Source organism: Equus caballus, chromosome 18, assembly GCF_041296265.1.
Source record: "Equus caballus isolate H_3958 breed thoroughbred chromosome 18, TB-T2T, whole genome shotgun sequence".
NCBI classification, from domain to species: Eukaryota; Metazoa; Chordata; class Mammalia; order Perissodactyla; family Equidae; genus Equus; species Equus caballus.
The window spans coordinates 20,706,569-20,725,025 of record NC_091701.1 but is presented as its reverse complement, the minus strand read 5'-3'; positions in this window follow the sequence as shown (position 1 = coordinate 20,725,025).

Genomic DNA, 18,457 nt, shown 5'->3' with positions numbered 1-18,457 from the left:
CAGGAGGGAGTGCGGGGTGATCACCGTGATCCTATGACCAGAAGGTGTGATTTCCCTCACCTCCTTCTCCAGCAACACCTCCTGTCTCAGGTCCAGTTCCTATGAAAATTATTCCCCCCAACCCCGGAAAGACGTCTGAAGCCTTTCCCTGCCCAAAAGGGAGTGAGTTCTGATTGGGATTCACTCCACACTTCTTTCCTCTATCACCAGAAATGCTCACTTGAATTGATGAGTCGAAGACTGCCTGTCCGGGTTGCTTTGGCAGTAGACAGTTGAGTTTATTGGAACTGAACACTAGGCTTTCAATTCACGTCAGTCTGGGTCCTCGGATTTGCATGATTGCACATTCAGAGACAGGCACCTGCACTCGGAGCATCCTTGGCTACTTGCACGCTCCCCTGAGCCAGCCCCAGCTGTTACAAGCCATCTGTTTAAACAAGGCCTGCCGGGAGTTGAGCATGGCCGCTGAGGTGAAACTGTGTGTTAGTTGTTGAGGCTGCTCACGCAAGAGAGGCCTCGCGGCTGGCCGGACCTGTCGAAGCTGCTCTCAGGGACAGCTCTAAAGGGTGTGCAGCCCCAAGGAGCCTCCTCCATTGTGGGTTGGGATATCTGCCTAGCCTGTTCTTCATTCTTACCCAGCTTCAGAGCAGGGTCCTGAAGTACTCAGCCTCCCCACTAAAGAAACCTTCCCTGGGCCCCTGGCTTCCCTCAAGAGAGGGACCCAATACGGAAGCCGCTCCATGAAGATTTCATAGTAGCATACAATCCATAGTTATTGCAGGGTTTAAGTTCCAATATTAGATTTACTATCTGTGTAACCCTAAGACTGTCTGAACCTCTGCTTCCTCAACTGTAAATAGAAATAACAACACTGCCTACCTCACTGGGTTGTGAGTATTAAATAAATATGTGTTTAGCACTTAGAACAGGGCCTGGCACATGGTAAATGCTCAATAAATCTTGGTCATTATTATTGTCATTAATGTGGTCAAGGATGTGGAAGGCAGCTGGAAGAAGATAATTTAAATTCCTCACTGAAAAGCAATACTCCTATTTAAGGATCAAATTGTTCCTTGTAAGTAAGATGGAATTATTTAACTATGACATTGGGTACTATAAAATATAAAGTAATCTCTTGTGAGGTTTTACATTTTAAGATTAAGATGTGTTATTTAGAATGCAGGCTGAGGGGAGGGTGGGAGAATGGGAGGGCCGTGACCTCCTTTCACTAGATCTCAGGCTTTCTGCCTCCTTCCCTGTTGGGTGACTTGCCCTCAGCTCTGAACAAGAAAGCTGAAGAACAGAAAAGTTAAATAATTTGTGCCTGGCGTGCAATTCAAAACATCTATCTGGATCAAAAGCTTTTGCAGTTTCTACCTCTCCATCCTGTCAAGCCTTGCGCCAGGCAAGTGTTCCTGAGGAGGCACAGATATAGGACAGGGCCCCACACCCAAGGTGCCATCACTGCTCTGACAGGAACATCTAACATTACATGGAAGGGCTGGAATATAATTAAGAAAAAGCTCCCAGCAATCAAAAAGAGAAAGGAAAAAGAATAATTAGAGGAGCAAAACAAGAGACCTAATATCCAACAAACAAGAGTTCTAGGAAAAGAGAATGGAAGAAAAGAAATCAATGTAAGAAAGTTTCCCAAAAGTGAAAGATGCGAGCTTCCTGATTGAAAAGGTTCTGCTCAGAATACAGCACAACGCGGGGAGGGAGGATATCATGAAATTTCGTATCGTCAGGGATAAAAAGAAGATTCTAGAGCCTTCCAAAGAAGAAAAATAAGATACATTGGTTTGGACCAAAGGATTGGACCCAGGGTGGCACTGGAGTTCTCACCAGCAACACTGGAAACAAGAAAAAAAAAATGGGGCAACACCTACACAGTTCTTAGTGAAAACACTTTCCCACCTATATTTGAATTTCAAGACAATGTCAATCAAGTGTGAGAGTAAAATAGTCATTTTCAAAAAATGAAAGTTTTCAAAACACTTACTTCCCACGTACACTTTCTCAGGAAGCTATTAGAAAATGAGCATCAAAATTAAGGTAGTAACCCAGCAGTGCGCTGCAGCTGACTGTGCCAGCTCACAAGAGCGTCTCTTCCCTATTCCAAGTGTGGTGGTGAATTTTATGTGTCAGCTTGACTGGGCCAAGGGGAGCCCAGATTAAAAGTTATTACTGGGTATGTCTGTGAGGGTGTTTCTGGATAAGATTAGTATTTGAATTGGTGGTCTCAGCAAAGTAGCTTGCCCTCCACCCAGTCTATGGGCCTGAGAACAGAAAGGCAGAGGAGGGAGGAATTTGCCCCTTTTGCTTCCTGGCTGCCTGCTGAGCTGGGACCTGGGTCTTCTCCTGCCCTCAGGTTGGGTCTTACACCATCAGCTCCCTGGTTGTCAGGCCTTCAGTCTCAGACTAGAATTACACCACCAGCTTCCCTGGGTCTCCAGCTTGCAGACAGCAGGTTGTGGGAATTCTCAGCCTCTATAACCACAAGAGTCAATTCCTCATCTCTTCGTGTATGTGTATATATATGAATAATACATATGAATACACCAAGTTTAGTGCCATCACATCAGTCACTTAAAATCAGCCATGGTGGGAATATGGACACCACAGAAACTGGCAACACTACAAACGAGGGCTTCCTCTCCTCCTCAACTCTCCCCCACCCCCAGGTGGTTGTTAAACATTTACCAGCACAATACTAGAATACAGCAAGAAAGAGAAAGACAAGGGGATCCTGGAAACAGGAATCTCACTTAGGAGAAAAGTCAAGTGAATTTCCAAGAAAATGATAAAGAGGAATCCCAGGACAGCGGAGGAGAGAGTGGATAGAGAGTTCTAGGAAAAATGTCTCCCAAAGAGGGGGCTAGGAAGACTGATAAATTATCTAATAGTTTCAACCATGTTGAGCGGTATTTTTAAACGCTGGTAGAGACCTTATGGATATATTAATAACAGGTGCAAATGCAAATAAAAACAAAAAGGCAATTTTTTAAATTTATTCTTTTGGTGAGGAAGATTGGCCCTGAGCTAACATCTGTTGCCAATCTTCCTCTTTTGCTTGAGGAAGATTGTCCCTGAGCTAGCATCTGTGCCAATCTTCCTCTATTTTGTGTGTAGGATGCTGCTACAGCGCGACTTGACAAGCGGTACATAGGTCTGCACCCAAGATCCAAACCTGAGAACCCCAGGCAACCAAAGCAGAGAATGCAAACTTAAGCACTACACCACAGGGCCGGTCCCCCTCTCTCCCAAAAAAGGCAATTATTAATCAAATGTTTCATAAAAATAGAATTGCATTCTAGTACACTATTTAGCTCAGCTTGAACAACGTCTATATAGTCACAGTGATGTAAACACTGAATGTTGATCTAACTAAAACTGTTATATAACTATCAACAGAATGTAAAGAGAATTGTAGACTCTAAAATAGTGGAATACTCTCTAAATCTATAGCAGAAAAACAATAAAGTGTAATATGGAAAAATTTGCGACGTAAGCATGAGTTATAAAAATAAGGAGACAAACATCTGAAGAAACAAGTGAAAATATTGTAACTGATTACCTCTGAGGAATAACAGATAATCGGAGGTTGGCAGGGGTCAGGCAGCCAACTGACATTTCTTGCCTAATCCTCATAGTACTATCCTGTTCTTTATCCGCACCCTTAATTACTTTAAACAAACAAGGAGACAAGGCAGCATGGTATAGTTAGAATTATCTCAGCCTCAGGCTCTGTGGGCTCCTGAGATGAAGAGCAAGACGTGGTGAGCTGGGGGAAGATGGAGAGCCCTGTACTTCCCTCTGGTACACATCTGAGAAAGGAAGAGAGGGGAACAATCAGAGAGGAAAGAAGAAACGGACAAGGCAGGCACGATCATCCATCCATCTTGGAATCGATGAGCTGGGGCCTTCTACAATTGAGTCAACTTCTCTCTGAACTGTTCCCAAACAAGGCGGCTAGCTAGAAAAACCAGAGTTCAGTGGTTAAAAAGTGTTATTGACAATAATGTAAAACATACGATGCAAAACTGTCCAACCATAAGGGATGGCTTGAGCAAAAATAGTATATCCATTTATAGAATACTGGGCAGACATTTAAAAGGATGCCTAGAAGGCTATTAAACGACATGGAAAGCTATTTACAATCTATTCAGTTTAAAGGGAATAAAAGGGAGAAGAAAGGAGAGTATACAACAGCACCTATAGCATGCAGTTTTGGTTTAAAATTACATATGCAAAAAATAAAAACTATCTCTATATATACATGTGCATAGAAAAAAAAGACTGGAAGAATACGACCGATAAGTCCTGTTTATTTTAGATTGTCTACATTTTTTAAATTACCTATATTGAGCATACATTCCTTTTGCATTAAGAATAAAATAAGAGGTGCTGCGGCTCTTTTACATTTTTAATTAATAAAAGGAATAGTGCAATCTTGAATACATCCACCTCACTCACTCCTGCTTCTCACTCCCCACCCTCTCATCACGTCTATGGAAGGGGAGGCCTGCGAGTCTGCAGTGATACAGAGTGTAGAGCTTAACCTCCCCCGCTGCCAGGGCCCTGGGATGAACTGTGCGTCACTGTCACCCTCACTCAATATATGAAACCTCTACCTACATTTCAAATTCCATTGCAATACATTCAAATTACAAAAGATTGGCACATTAAAGCATATTATCATTTTTCTTCAGCTTGGCCAACCTCCTTCCATCAGTAGAGCTTCAAAAATTGCCTTGATACCAACAGTTTTTTAGTAACACTCCAAATTTGGTCATGTCCTTCTAAAGCTATCAGGCAACAGACATCCAAATGCAATGAGCCAAAATGCTGGTTTCCAAGTTAAAACAGAGCTCTTAATTTGGTCAACATAGTAACTGAGATCAAAGGGAGTGCTTCCTCTCCATTGGGGGGAATATAAACTAGTACAAACATTTTGGAAAACAATTTGGAAATATGTTTTTAAACCTCAAAAACTTCTCCACTAATTCCTCTTCTGGGAATATAATCTAAGAAAACAAATTAAAAAGCAGAAAGAAAACACTGTAACATTATTTATAATGCAGATCGGATAAAGTGTTTAATCCCAAGAGTGGGATATATTGCACAGCTATTAAAATACATGTTTTCAATAATTTTAACAAAAACGCAGGAAAATGCTTATGATATGATGGTGGTTAAAAAAAGAATGCCCCCCATGCCCAATTGTATAATCTCAAATATTTAAACAAAATGCAAAGTGTGAAGGAAATGCATCAAAACATTAATCCTAGTTCCATTTGGTAGAATTACGGATGATTTCCATTCTCTTATCTAGACTTTTCATGTTTTCTCAGTTTTGCATAGAGATGAGAGGTTGAGTGATACTCCCAAGTTCACAGGAGCTAGGAAGTACCAATGCTGTTTTAAATCAGGAATTCAGAGGTGTGTTCAGAAACTGACTCTCTATACAACAGAGAAGCAAAAAAATACCTTGATTTGTAGCATTTGCAAATTCCATGGTGTAAATCCTCCCACTGCAGCAATTTCAAGCTACAAACAGCCTGCCTCACACAGGTGGACTGGGGCAGGAGAGAGGTGGACGAACACCAAGGGTTGAGGCGAAGCTAGGAGGAGCTGAGGGTGAGTTGCTCACTCTAAGCATATTATCCAACCTCCCACCCCACCCCTGCCTGCTGGCTTCCCCTTCACTGTTGGAATCCAGGCTCTTTTACCAGTAGTCGTGATAAAGAAAACCAGTCTAAGAGTAAGGTCTTTTCAGTCCCAAAGATAGATCCCAAAAGCTGTCAGGTCCAAAAATCAAGGCAAGCCCAAATGGATCAAAAGCTGAGATCATCCTAGGTTCAACCAAGAGCAAGTAGCGAGGAGTCTATCAGGCAGTGGAGACCAGCTGACTCCGATTTTATTCAATCCGAGTTGGCGGTGGGATAAGGGATGGTTTAAGCACGGGGTCCCATGCCTTAAGGAGCATTAGAATCACCTGCCGGGATTAGTAAACACAGATCATGGGGCCTCAACCCGTTGTTTCTGATTCCCAGTAGGTCTGGGGTGGGGCCAAAGAATGTACATTTGTTCCAAGCTCCCAGGTGATGCCTATGCTGCTGGCCCAGAGCCCACATTTTGAGAACCACTGGCCTGGGTGATTCAAGTTACCAGCAAAAAAGGAGGAGGATTCCAGCAGATGAGAAGGTGAGTGCGTCTACTTGTAGATTAGAGGAAGGAAAACACGTTCTGTTCCTTCTAACCACACAATTACAATGGTTTTCAGTACGTGTCTTAATAATTCACAATCGTCTAAGGTAATTTTATTTCATCAGGTTGAACACACATTTGGGAGCTACGGCAAAATTTCGCCAGCCTTCAGCCTCACTTAGGAAGAAAGGAAAGTTGGGAATCATTTTGAGTAATTTGCATGTGCAGGATGTAGTTGGACTCCTAGAAACAATGAGGTTATTATTATTGTCATCACTTTCAGGAACCAGAACACACAGTCCCAGAGAGGGTCAGTTGCCCCAAACCACTTGGCCTATGAGGCAGTGTGTGCACCGGAGTGGGGGGGACTCCTGTGTCCCCCTAACCCGTGCCTTCACCCCCAAAGTCCCTCCAGTCTCACTGAGCACAGAGAAGGGATGAAGCTGCAGGTTCTTCGCGTCTTTGGGCTGTGGTCCCTTTGGGAGTCTGGAGAAGTCTCCAAACGTCTTCTCAGAATAACGATTTTCAATGCTTCACGTAAAATGCCCAGGATATAAAGGAAACCAACTACACTGAATTATTGTTATCGAAATAGTAAAAAGCAAATTTTATGTAGCAATGACAGATATTACTGTATATTAAAGCACTTAAAATCTAGGGCTAGCCTCATAATTTTGAAGCGGGGAGATAAATAGTATTTTGAGATATCTGAAACAATTTCGATGTGCCATGGTAATAGCCGTGATTTCTATTGGCGACAGTCATAGGTCTGTTATATTCTTGTGGTTTGTTCCCTACATTCGCAATTAAAGGACATGTCAATTTTCAATTAGAGAAATTCAGAATTCTAAATGTGGACTCCTTGGCCGGGGCTGGGGGTCCATGGACCCTAGTTTAAGTCAGATTCAACACATCTAAATAAATCTTCATGCCACTCAAATTTATGTTTTCATCTTATTTTTCATATTCCTTTAAAAAATATGGCAGCATGATTCCTTGCCTTTTTTCTTTTCTTTTCTTTTTACAACTTGGAATGCGTTATACTTGTGGTTCAGTAATTACCCTAGGATCTGCTATATGAAACACAAAACCCACATTCGTGTCTCAACAGGACTTAGCAAATTACATAGATCTAACCTAACCTCTAAAGAATAAAAAAAATCGTTGGTTAAAAAAAATTGTGTTTTGACGAGTAGCCCCATCTTTTCAGAATCATGAACTCAAAGAAATCTTGCTTATGGGGTACTACACCAAATCAGATCAGGGTTAACTGCAAAACATTTTTGGCTCCTTAGAACACATTCCAATTCCTTCCCTAATGGGTGTTCATTAAGGCTGTGTTTCCCCCATCGCTGGAAAAACCGTTACACAAAAAAACTTTATTCTCTTCTGGAAAACCAAAAGCTGATAACAATGCTCTCTATCACAGAAGCAAAGATAAGAAAAAATCAACAGCATTTATTCTTTTCCCAGATTCTATAACTGCACGAACATCTTGAGGTAACTAGAAGCTAAATTTCTACTTTTTAAAAGCCATGGGTATCTCTGCAGAGCACACAACACCAGCTCATTCACGTTTTTTTCTACTGCATTCCTCAAGCTCCTGCCCTTTCAAACACGTATGTAAATGAGGGGGCCCAAAGAGCTATTAATGCAAATTTCTTTAAATAAGGATCCTGAAAACCAAAGGCTGTTGGTGGTTTCAGAAAATATCTTGCAGGAAAATGCTGTGTCCATAGTGAACTGTTGCCGCATGACCCTGGGAAAATTAACTTGCGTGGAGGGAAAAACAAAGAGCGGTGGCCTAAGCAGGACACCTCAGTCAGTTTCCGACCACCAAACCAGGCAGCCACGCTGGTGGGGGGAGAGATTCTGAAATGGGTCTGGGAGGGGTGCTGGTTCTTTTTCATGCACTTGGGAATTCTTCCTTAACACAACAATGTCTCTAAACATCATGTTTAATAATTCATTAATAAATGTGTGAAAGGGTCTTTGTTAGAAGGATGAAATCCCACCACCCATCACTGGAACCTGAGACCACTGTGCTAATATTACTAGAAGGGTCCCACTGGGCTCATCCCACATGGCGCCCGCCCAAGGTTCTCCCCCTGCTGCCACCAAGACACTACTGGCTGCAGGAAGCAGGCTCCCAGATTTGGCTGTCAGAGCTGCTTCGTGCCTAGGGTTTTTCCTGCTGGGTAGAGGGACCGGACTCTGCCACTACATGGAATCTGATGGGACTTTGCTTCTCCCTCGAAACACAATGTTTTTTTTCATCAGTGTATTCTTAGATCAAGAAAAGGATCCCCTGTAACCAAGACCTTGGGAATCTAAGAGAAGAGAAACTAGCACAGTGGTGAAGCACGCCATCTTCCATTACTTGACCTCTCAGTGCCTCTGTTTCTCATTTGTAAGAGGGGGATAATAGCGTCTGCCCAAGGTCAAGTTTGCCAAGGGCAGGCAGTTCAGCAGCTATTCAGTGTATGGAAGAAGCCAATGGATTTTATTACATCTTTTAACTCAGTCTGAAACACCGGAAAACACACACCTTTATGGAAAAATATTGATTTTGTGAACATGTATCGATTGGTCTGGAAAGTAAAGGACTTTGTCCATTAGAAACAATGGGTCATTTTTCTAGAAACCTGCATTGCTACACTTTTCAAAGTGGTGGAAAAGAAGCACAACACTACTGGCAATCTTCCTTCTAGCCTGAAACCACGGGTGGCTGTTGGCCTGCAATCCCGATACTGCCACACTTGAGGGGGGGGTTGGAGAACCCACTCCCAACTACACTCTAGTTTTGCAGATGACACACTAGGACTAGAAGCATCTGTCTGTCCATGGCCACCCAGCAGAGCCCGATCCAGAACTCAGAGCTCCCAACTCCCTCCCTGGAGCTCACCTGCAGCTCCACAGAACTCTCGCAACCCCATGACAAGTATGATTCTCCTCCCTCTGCCCCAAGAGCGTTCCATCAGAGGTGTTGACTGATGAATTTGCAGTTTAAACCTATGAGTCGCCTTTGAATTTACAGCCTATGGAGGGCATCTGAACTCAGAAGCTAGAACTAGAAACTAGGAAGTCAGAGGTTTGAGGGAGAAATTTTTCTGAGAACTGTCAGCACACGTTTATTATTGAGGCTCCAGTAATTCTCCTTACCTCTCTCAGTGCATTCACTGCTCCATTAATTTTAATAAATGCAACCCTAGAAAGGTCTAAATGCAACCCCAGTTTCTCCACTCCTAACAGCCCTTTAAGAACAGCAACCCTCAGAAGGCAAGGTACTGAGCACAGCTGGCCTCAACCACATGTGAGGCACAAGTTCACGAGCAGCCCAACCCACAACCCAAACATCATCACACACCTGCCAGCCTCTAAATTCACACACCAAAGTTCACACAAGTACTCAGGGCCCCACCACTCACATTCATGTCTCACACTGGTCTCAAACACATAAACACTTCCAGCATACTCTTTACAAAACCCTACATGCACCCATATGCATCACATTCAGCCTACGCGTGTGCTCACGCACAAACGCCCTATGTCTGCGTACACATGCACACACACTCTGACTCAGTTCCCTACCTGATTGCTAACCCTCCAAGTCTTGGCTCTACAACCCTGAACTTCAACCCTCAAGCCTGCTTCTAGCTCTTTACACTTACCGTTTCCTCTTGAGCCCTCTGGAACTGGAACATGGGCTGTCCCTAATGATCTTTCACTCAATTGCCTTACTTCTCCTGAGATCTGCAACCCTGATCTGAAACAACCGTGTTCGAGCTCAGGCCTCTAAAGAATCCCAATTCTGACAGCTCCTGTTTGGTCAGAGACCCAACCTAACGAGCCCAGCTGGCCCAAGAGGGTGGGCAGCCCCTCTCCTTCCACCACCACCTTGTTCACAGAGTTGCGGGGGCAGGCGGGGTGGGGATTCAACTGGGCAGGACAGTCCCAGAGATCATCAGACCATAAAATGTGCCCACTGGAGCCAGTGCTCAGTTCACCTGGCCTGGAATTTTACATCTGCAGATTGGCTCTAAGTGATCTTGTCACAGGACTGCATAGTGACCCTTTCTGGTAAGAGTTCAAAGGTTAGGTATTTGTGCCCCCAGTCAGGCTCATCAACCCCCCCATAAAAAAAAGCCATGAGGAATTGGCCCATCCTTGAATGTCTTCAATTGATTCTCGACACTGCAGTTTTTTCAGAGACCAGCTTGTCACCTTTGGCTGTTCCTGAGACAGTAGGACAACCATCAACAGCAGCCGAGGACAGCCAGACAGAATCTCTCCCAGCCTCCTCAGCTGCCCCCCAGAACTGCCGACCAGGCAGAGTGTGGCTGAACTGGGCATGGCCCTAAAGACACCGCTGCCCATCCTTGCCTGGATCCCACCACCAGCGTCTGGTTTGGGACACTGCACATAAGTGAGGTCTTCACTTTTTCCTGTGTTGTTTTTACACGGTTTTCTTCTATGAATCCAGACAGAGAGTGGAAGCAGGGAGGTCATCTTGGATCCTGTGTGGAGCACATTCATTCCCAGTGACGCCTCTGCTGCCCACTCTTAAACCCACTCCCAGAAGCAAACAAAGACATGAGCCCAAGTTCTACCAAACAGCCACAGGCATTTTGCATGCACACAGGTGACTCACCCTCCCCCACAGACTGCGCAGTCATCTGAATAGCCCATGACCTCATTTTAACTGAAACCCAACCATTACTGTAAAGAGCAAGATGGACTTGGGAAGAGCATCCAATCCCGCTCCTCTTTCTTGTTCCTGCCTCTGAGAAGGAAGAGGTGTCCTTGTTGGGGAGCATCAGTGGATCAGGTAAGCAGTTACCGCCAGGACAAGCAGCTCGCATCCCCAGGCTGCCTTGACCTCTAAGTGAGATGTGGGAACCCAGGAGAGACTCAGGACTGGGTACAATGAATAGACTGATACTTTGCTGAACAGTTAGAAACCACATTGTATTGTCTGAGCTCAGGAATGATGACAGTATTCTATTTTTAGTGATTATTGCACAGAATCATATGCAGCTACACATATAGAGACATAGAGGAATTTTATTTGCCTGTATTCCACCCTATTATAAAAAGAATTTGAGATGGCTAACAGCTATATACAAGGCAAAAGTACAGTTTAAAAAAGAGTGATGAAACCTAAATGTCTATCAACTGATGAGTGGATAAACAAAATGTGATATAGCCTTTAAAATGGAATATTATTCAGCCATGAAAGGGGATGAAGTACTGATACATGCTATAACACGGATGAACGTTGAAAGCTCTGTGCTAAGTGAAAGAAGCCAGGCATAAAAGCCGCATGTTGTATGATCCCATTCCAGAAAATATCCAGAATAGGAAAATCCATAGAGACATCAGATCAGCGCTTGCCAGGGACCATGGGGAAGAGGAAATGGGGAGTGACTGCTTAATGGGTAAGGGGTCTCTTTTTTCAGGTGATGAAAGTATTCTGGAATTAGGTAGTAGTGATGGTTGCACGACACTGTGAATGTACTAAGAGCCACTGAGTTGTACACTTTAAAACAGTGAATTTTATGTTATGTGAATTTTACCTCAAAAAATATTTTTTAAAAGTAGTAACAAAGCATGAAGGGAAAACAAAAGGTAAGAGATTGACGTGAAGCCTGGGGATGAGGGGAGGTGATTGTTACACAGTGCAAACCATAGTTGTAGGGGTGGGCCACCGACATAGCCATGATTCCCAGAGGAGAGAGCAGACCAAGAAACCCAAAGGACCAATTAGGAGACTCCCATATCCCACCAGACAAGAGCAAACGAGTTAGTGAGGAGCAGCACAGTCTCCCAGCACTGGGACCCAAGAACACTGCTCTGTGGATCTCCAGAAGGGAAGCTCCAGAGGTGGGCTGGGTCCTCCCCACAGCCCTTCAGCGAATACAACAGCGGGTCTCACGCACGATTCTGTTAACATCTCTCAGTGCAGGCTGAAGGCAAAGAGCCAAAGCACCTTTCAACAAAGCCACGCCCATTACTAAACATCCGCACACTGTGGCTTCAGTCCTTCGGACCGTCTTTAGGGCCAATGTTTTTCAAAGGATCTTCTGACCTTTATCTTCCTCATATTTTTTAATATAGGTCTATATTGTGTGGATCTGTAACCCATTTTGAATCCTGCGTTAGTAACCCTTGGAGTGCTTATCAAAATGCAGATTTCAAGATATTAAGCTAAACTAATGCAGCTTCAAAGACTTTGAGGATAAAGTCCATGATTAGGCAGTTTAATAAACGCCCCAGATGATTTTTATGGACAGTTGAGTCCTCCGCCTTGGTTCCTGGGGACCCTGAAGAAGGGCACACTACATGGGCAGCCAGAGGGAGCCACGGTGTGTCTCCCCCCTCCTTACCTTCGCTCCCACCTCCCACCAATTCCTGTGTAGAGATAGGGTCACTTCAGTGAAAAGTAGTCAAGTGGTATCTTCCAGGGTCCCCTCTCAGCCCCTTTCAGGGCCTCCTGCTTTGGGCCAGACACCTAGGGGTCTCCAGCAGCTCTGCCTTCAGGGGCGGAAGGATGTTGATAAGCTCATTCACACCTTAGAGGTGAGTTCACAGGAAGACCTCACCACATAACTGAGAAAACAAGTCATGCCTCGTTACTCCCGGTCTAGGCCCTTCTACTCACAGGAGCAGCTGATACTTACTGCAAGGTCCAGCCTCTCTCTCCCCAACTCTGAGCTAAGCCTAGGTCCCTGTTCACAACTCTGTGTTGGACAGCTCCAACCGGAGGTCCCCAGGGCACCTCAAACCCAACAGGCCTCAAAGCAGCCTACATCCCTCCATGATCTTTAAGGGCAGTACTGATTGAATCTCCAGATCTCTGAATTCCCTCTGTTCCTTCATGTAGTCTGTCCCAGTGCTTCTCAAATACCGAGAGATAAAGGCTTGTATACACAAAATCACGTATACTGCACACAGAGGATCTAAGGGATCTGTTAAGGGTAATTTTTACTCAGTTGACTTTTGTTACCTTCGAACTTCAGAAACCGACACACAGGTGATGTGGCTCCTCTGAACCTGTTTCTGTTTACAGCACTTATCACTTGTGAATGATTTTCCCCCCCTTGCTAAATTCTGAATCCAAGGCAATGGCCACTTTTTTTCCTGGGAATAACCTGTTCTTATTCTTGGCCCATTTTTCTATTGGGTGTGTCTTTTTCTTACTAATAGGTTATCTTTACATATTACGGATATTGACCTGTTAATTGACATACATTGTACTATTGTCTCCTACTCTTGATTAATTTTAATGTTGTTTGTATCATCTTTCACTATATCAGAGTTTTTGTTGTTGTTGTTGTTAATGCCATCAAATCTGTCCATCTTTTCATTCTTGTATCCAGCTTCCAGAACAGTGCCTGGCACATAGATAGTTCTCAGTAGACACCTATGGATTGACCAAAATGAGTAAGCAAATCTGTGCTAAGGGGAGACTTCTAAACTTCACTTGGGAAATTCTCATGTTTGGAGGTAGAAGTTTGGAGGAAGAGGAGCCTTGATAGTATAACACCTAAGCATTGCTCTGAGACTTTTTCTCATGAGCTCAAGGGCAGCAACTGTCTATTTTCTCTTTTCAGAACGCCTCAGCCACCAGGAAAGGTGCAGACTAGAAAGATGCCCGCTGTCTGGTAAAATTCCAGTCTTTTCTCTCTGGACCACTTGCCCACAGCTTCCACGTCAACTAAAAAGACAAATGAAATTGCTCAGGTTGAGTGAAAGTGGCCAAGGGCCCTCTCTGCCTCCCAGTATCTTGGAAATTGAAAGAATTTTAGTTTGAACCACACAGACAACACATGCCGGGACCTAAATCCTAATCTTACAAGCAATATTGTTCTCCTCTCACTTTATCTGGCCAGTGCTATCCCTTTAACCTGATGAAAGCTTACTGAGGGAAATATAACCCACCACCTCTACACACCCACCGCATGTTCAGATTCCGAGAACTGCTCCCAGAGGAGTATCGTGCTGAGAGCCGTGTAGACGTGCTTTCCAACCCTGGCTCTGTCACTCAGTTTGATCCCAAAGTGACCTAAGTTCACTGTGCCTCAGTTTCTTCATTAGCAAAACCCTACTTTATAGAGTTATTGAGAGGATTAACTAAGTAATACTGTTATCTAGTTCTTGACAGTCCTGGCAAAGAAGAAACATTCAAAACTTTGGGATATTCTGAATACACACTTGTGTTGAGTCTTATCTGAAGGGAAAACTTTCGGTGGTGGTTCTGAAGGATACCACAGGTTAAAGTCTTCCACTCTAAGAAGTACTGATAGCTGAACACATACCTACACCCACAGGCTCATTTGGCCATTGTCTTCCTTACTTCAAGGAGCTGTTATAGACCCCATTTCCTGGAGCTGATTTCAGCCAAACTGGGAAAAAAACAAATGGTGTAGGACTTAACCTCAGCTAAAACAAGAAGGCTGGCAGGACCTGGGGCACCTGGGGGTCGGGGATAGGAGTTCTAGCTCAGTCAACAGTGGGGCTCCGAGCTCAGGACAAGTTGCCATCCGCTGATGTGCAATCGGGTACTAGAACCTCCCAGGTACTCCTGGCCGCAGGCCTGGACCGTTCCTGCTAAACCTCTACAGTTGTCTCAGCCAATCCGAACTCCTCCCAGCTTTTCCCCCTGGGCTCCCTGCCCCCAAGGTTGTGGGTGGAGAAGAATCCAGGCCAGATTTTATCAGAGCTTTTTTCTCCCCTGGATCAGAAGAGGGTTTTCTCTCAGTTTTATCCATTTTTCATTTAAAAGTTGATAGTCAACTTAACACAGTGAAACCTCACTCCCCAGAGGAATAGAAAAATAAGCCACCCAAATCCTATTCAATAGGGTAAATATTAGAATAAGATAAACATCTGAACTGCCTTAAAAAGACCATTGTATTCAAGCAAACTGCCATTTCCTTACCTTGAGGAAGGCTCTGAATTCAGAAATTCAGAGAGGCTCTGACAAGGGGCCCAGCTGTGGTAAGAGAAGGCTATGATTATAGTCATCATTGATCAAGCCCCTACTGTGTGCCGTTTCAATCAAATGCTTTATCCAATGGTTTGCTCATCTTTTTTAGCAACCTGCAGGGTTGGTGTTTCTATCCCCATTTCCCAAAGACCCCACTCTTGCCCACTTTCCACAGAGACTGCCTGGCCGCCTCCCTCCCGTGCCCTGGTTAGATGAATGGGCTGCGTCAGAGGAGCCAAAACGCCATCTTGGTTCCAGCCACCTGGATTTTCGACATGGTCTTAGGCAAGTGGTACCTCCTTTAGCATCATTCTCTCCATCTCCATCTTTCAATTCTCCACCTTCTTCCTGGAATTTTGTGGAGGTTAACAGTAAAACTAGTGGCGGCTCTTTACTGAGTAACTTACCATGTGGTTCTAAACACTGTGTGTGCATTATATAATTTAATCCTATAAATTCAATACCATTGTTCATCCATTTTACAGAGGCATGGGAAGTTCAGAAATTTGCCCAACCCACTGACTCAGAATCCTGTGTTCTGAACCAAAATCTAAGCCAGACAACAGATAAGAAGGGCAGAAAAGCAGCCTTGACTTCTTTAAGCCAAAGTCTGCCTCCATGAAGCTTCTGGCTGACATTTTCCCAAAGGGCCTGTCTCTACAGATGTTGATCAGGCTTTGCTTCAGGTTGAGGGGAGCACTTTGAAAGGCTCAAGATGTTTAAAAGGCCATTTGATCTCAGAAAGTCACTGAAAATTCCAGAAGTTTCCTTAGGGTTCAAAGAGCAAGAGAGAGCCATCTGTAAAAAAAAAGAAGTAGAGAAGTCTTCTAATCAATTTGATTCAGGATAACATGAAGGCGCTTTACTGAAACGCCTGGGTGTTGGGAAGCCCTAGCACAGAGCAGAGTCCCAAAGGGCCAATTGGGATGTGAATTTTCTCTATGAAAAGTGAACTAAAGTGCGGCTTAAAGATGTTGGAAGGGGAGGTCGGAGGTTGGGTTTTCTGTGGGGGCGGGGCATGAAATGGTGGGTTTTGTTTGTTCTGGTTGTTTTTTAAGTTTCTCCTGAAGCTTGTGTTTCTAGATGACTATCTCCTGAGCAGTCAAGCAAATGGACAAACACATTAGGGCAAAAACAAACATTTACATAGGCAGGGAAGTGAGTTCTCCCAAGGCCCCTAATTCACAGGACTGGATCCATTTAGGGACTAAAATAAACTGGCTTTTTTTTTTTTTTTCTTCTGAGGAGAGTGGTTGTTTTCCAGAATTCTCATACTCTACAGAGCACGAACAAACTTTGATGACAGGATTCTTTCTTCTCTTTCCGCATACGAAAACCCAATTCAGATGAGCAGTGCGCGCCGTAACCGTTCACAGCCTCATGGTGCTCCAGCAGAGGCCCAACAATAGCCTCTTCTTTTCCATTGGACGACGTCTTGAGTTCCAGAATGCTGGTATGAGAGCCAACCATGTATATAATTTTTAAAAAATTAATCTAACTGGACTTTAGTCAGTCATTACCATAGGGGATTAATTGCTCCTTCTTCTCTTAAATCCATACAGCCCATGTAGCTCTAAAATTATAGGAAGTTCAGGCTGAAAGGCCCCAAAGGGACAAGCCAGTGTTTTTCCAACTGAAGCATTAGGGGGTCAGGAAGTCAATATAAAGGGTTATGACCAGCATTTTTTTTAAAGTAGAAAACATAGAGAATTCCACATAGTAAGGGTAATTATTGTTTTATAAAACTTTGGTTTCACTTATGTATGTAGCTCTGAGGGTCACAGTATAAAATTGTGGACACTTCTTACTATGGGTCCTGATCTAAAAATGTTTGAAAACTATTAGCCAACCCTCTGGTTTTACAGATGGGGAAAGTGAGGCCCCAAGAGGGACAATGACTTCCCCAGGGTCCTGTGGAGACCAGGCATGGGATCCAGCCCTGCTCTACCCACTTCCTAACATGCCAACTCCCCCTGGCTCTCTCCCACTGGTTAGCACACAAATCAGCATACATTAGGGCCTGCCTCGTGCTGTGTGTGTCAGCATACAGTTCCATTCAGACAGCAGACCCCCTTGAAGGCTCAGCTTCACCCCGTATTTTTGTCACCCCACAGCACTGAGCACAATGCAGAGCTCCTGGGAGACATTAAGTGTTCACTTGGTGACTCACTGTGGGCAGAAGAGGACACAAGATGGAGAAAAGGTAAGAAAATGCTCAGCAGAGGAGAAGAACTCCACCAGAAGGGCAGCCATGTTTGTGAGTTCCTGAACATTGACGACAAGGGTTCCAACAATGACCATCTACCAGCTTGTATTGTCCTCCCGGGTGCTGGGCTGGACTCTGAGGATGCCATGCCTCATTCCGTCCTCACAGGAAGCTACTATCCAGAGCCGACAGAGGTTTAGTGACTTGGCCAAGGTCATTCAGCTAGTTAGGATCCAAGCCCGAGCAATCGGGCTTCAGACTCCATGCTCTTAACCACTCCACTCCGCTCCTCCTCCTGAGAAATGGCGTAGAAAGTCCTCCCAGACTGCTAGCTATTGCAGCAATGATTAGTGCTTAACGAATTTGTTGACTGAATGAGTGCATGCGGGAAAAAGGACTCACTCTGGCTTGCTGAGAGGCTGAAGCCTAAAGCAGAAGACTGCTACAACAGAGCAGACCAGGTCTCGCCTGGAAGAACCAGCTAACACAAGATCAACCTTCTTCAAAAGGGGGAACAAATGTCCCTGAAACACAGCTTGTCAGAGACATTCCCTTCCTCCTTCCACCCTCCTTTGTCACCCATCACACCCGCCATTGCTGACAGAACAAAGGTAGCAACCACGTCCTCAGTCTAGGGGCCTGGAGTACGGGTTTGTAACCCAGAAAAGAAGTCTGATGAGTCTATTTCCTAAACCAATGCCTCTCCAAAATTCTATTTAAAAAGAAAAAGTTAATGTGAGGTTGAGCTGTGGAAGAGAAAATTAACTCAGCTTTTCATCAGCTTGGACTCCTGGGGTTGTCAAAGGCAGCATGTCAAGTTAAAACATGCAGCTAAAATAAAGAAGAAAAAGAAAAGAAAAGCCTGTCTCTGGGAGAGGGCCTTTCCTTTCTATTCTTTGCTGTCAAGGAGGCAAAGCTGGTTTGGTTATTCTTTTTTGACTCCCCTTGAGAAATTCTCAATATGATTGGCAAGAAGTCAGGAATAACAAGATAGAGTGGTAACGTAAATGCCTGCAGAAACAGTAGATCCTTTGTGCTGACCTTGTCTAAGA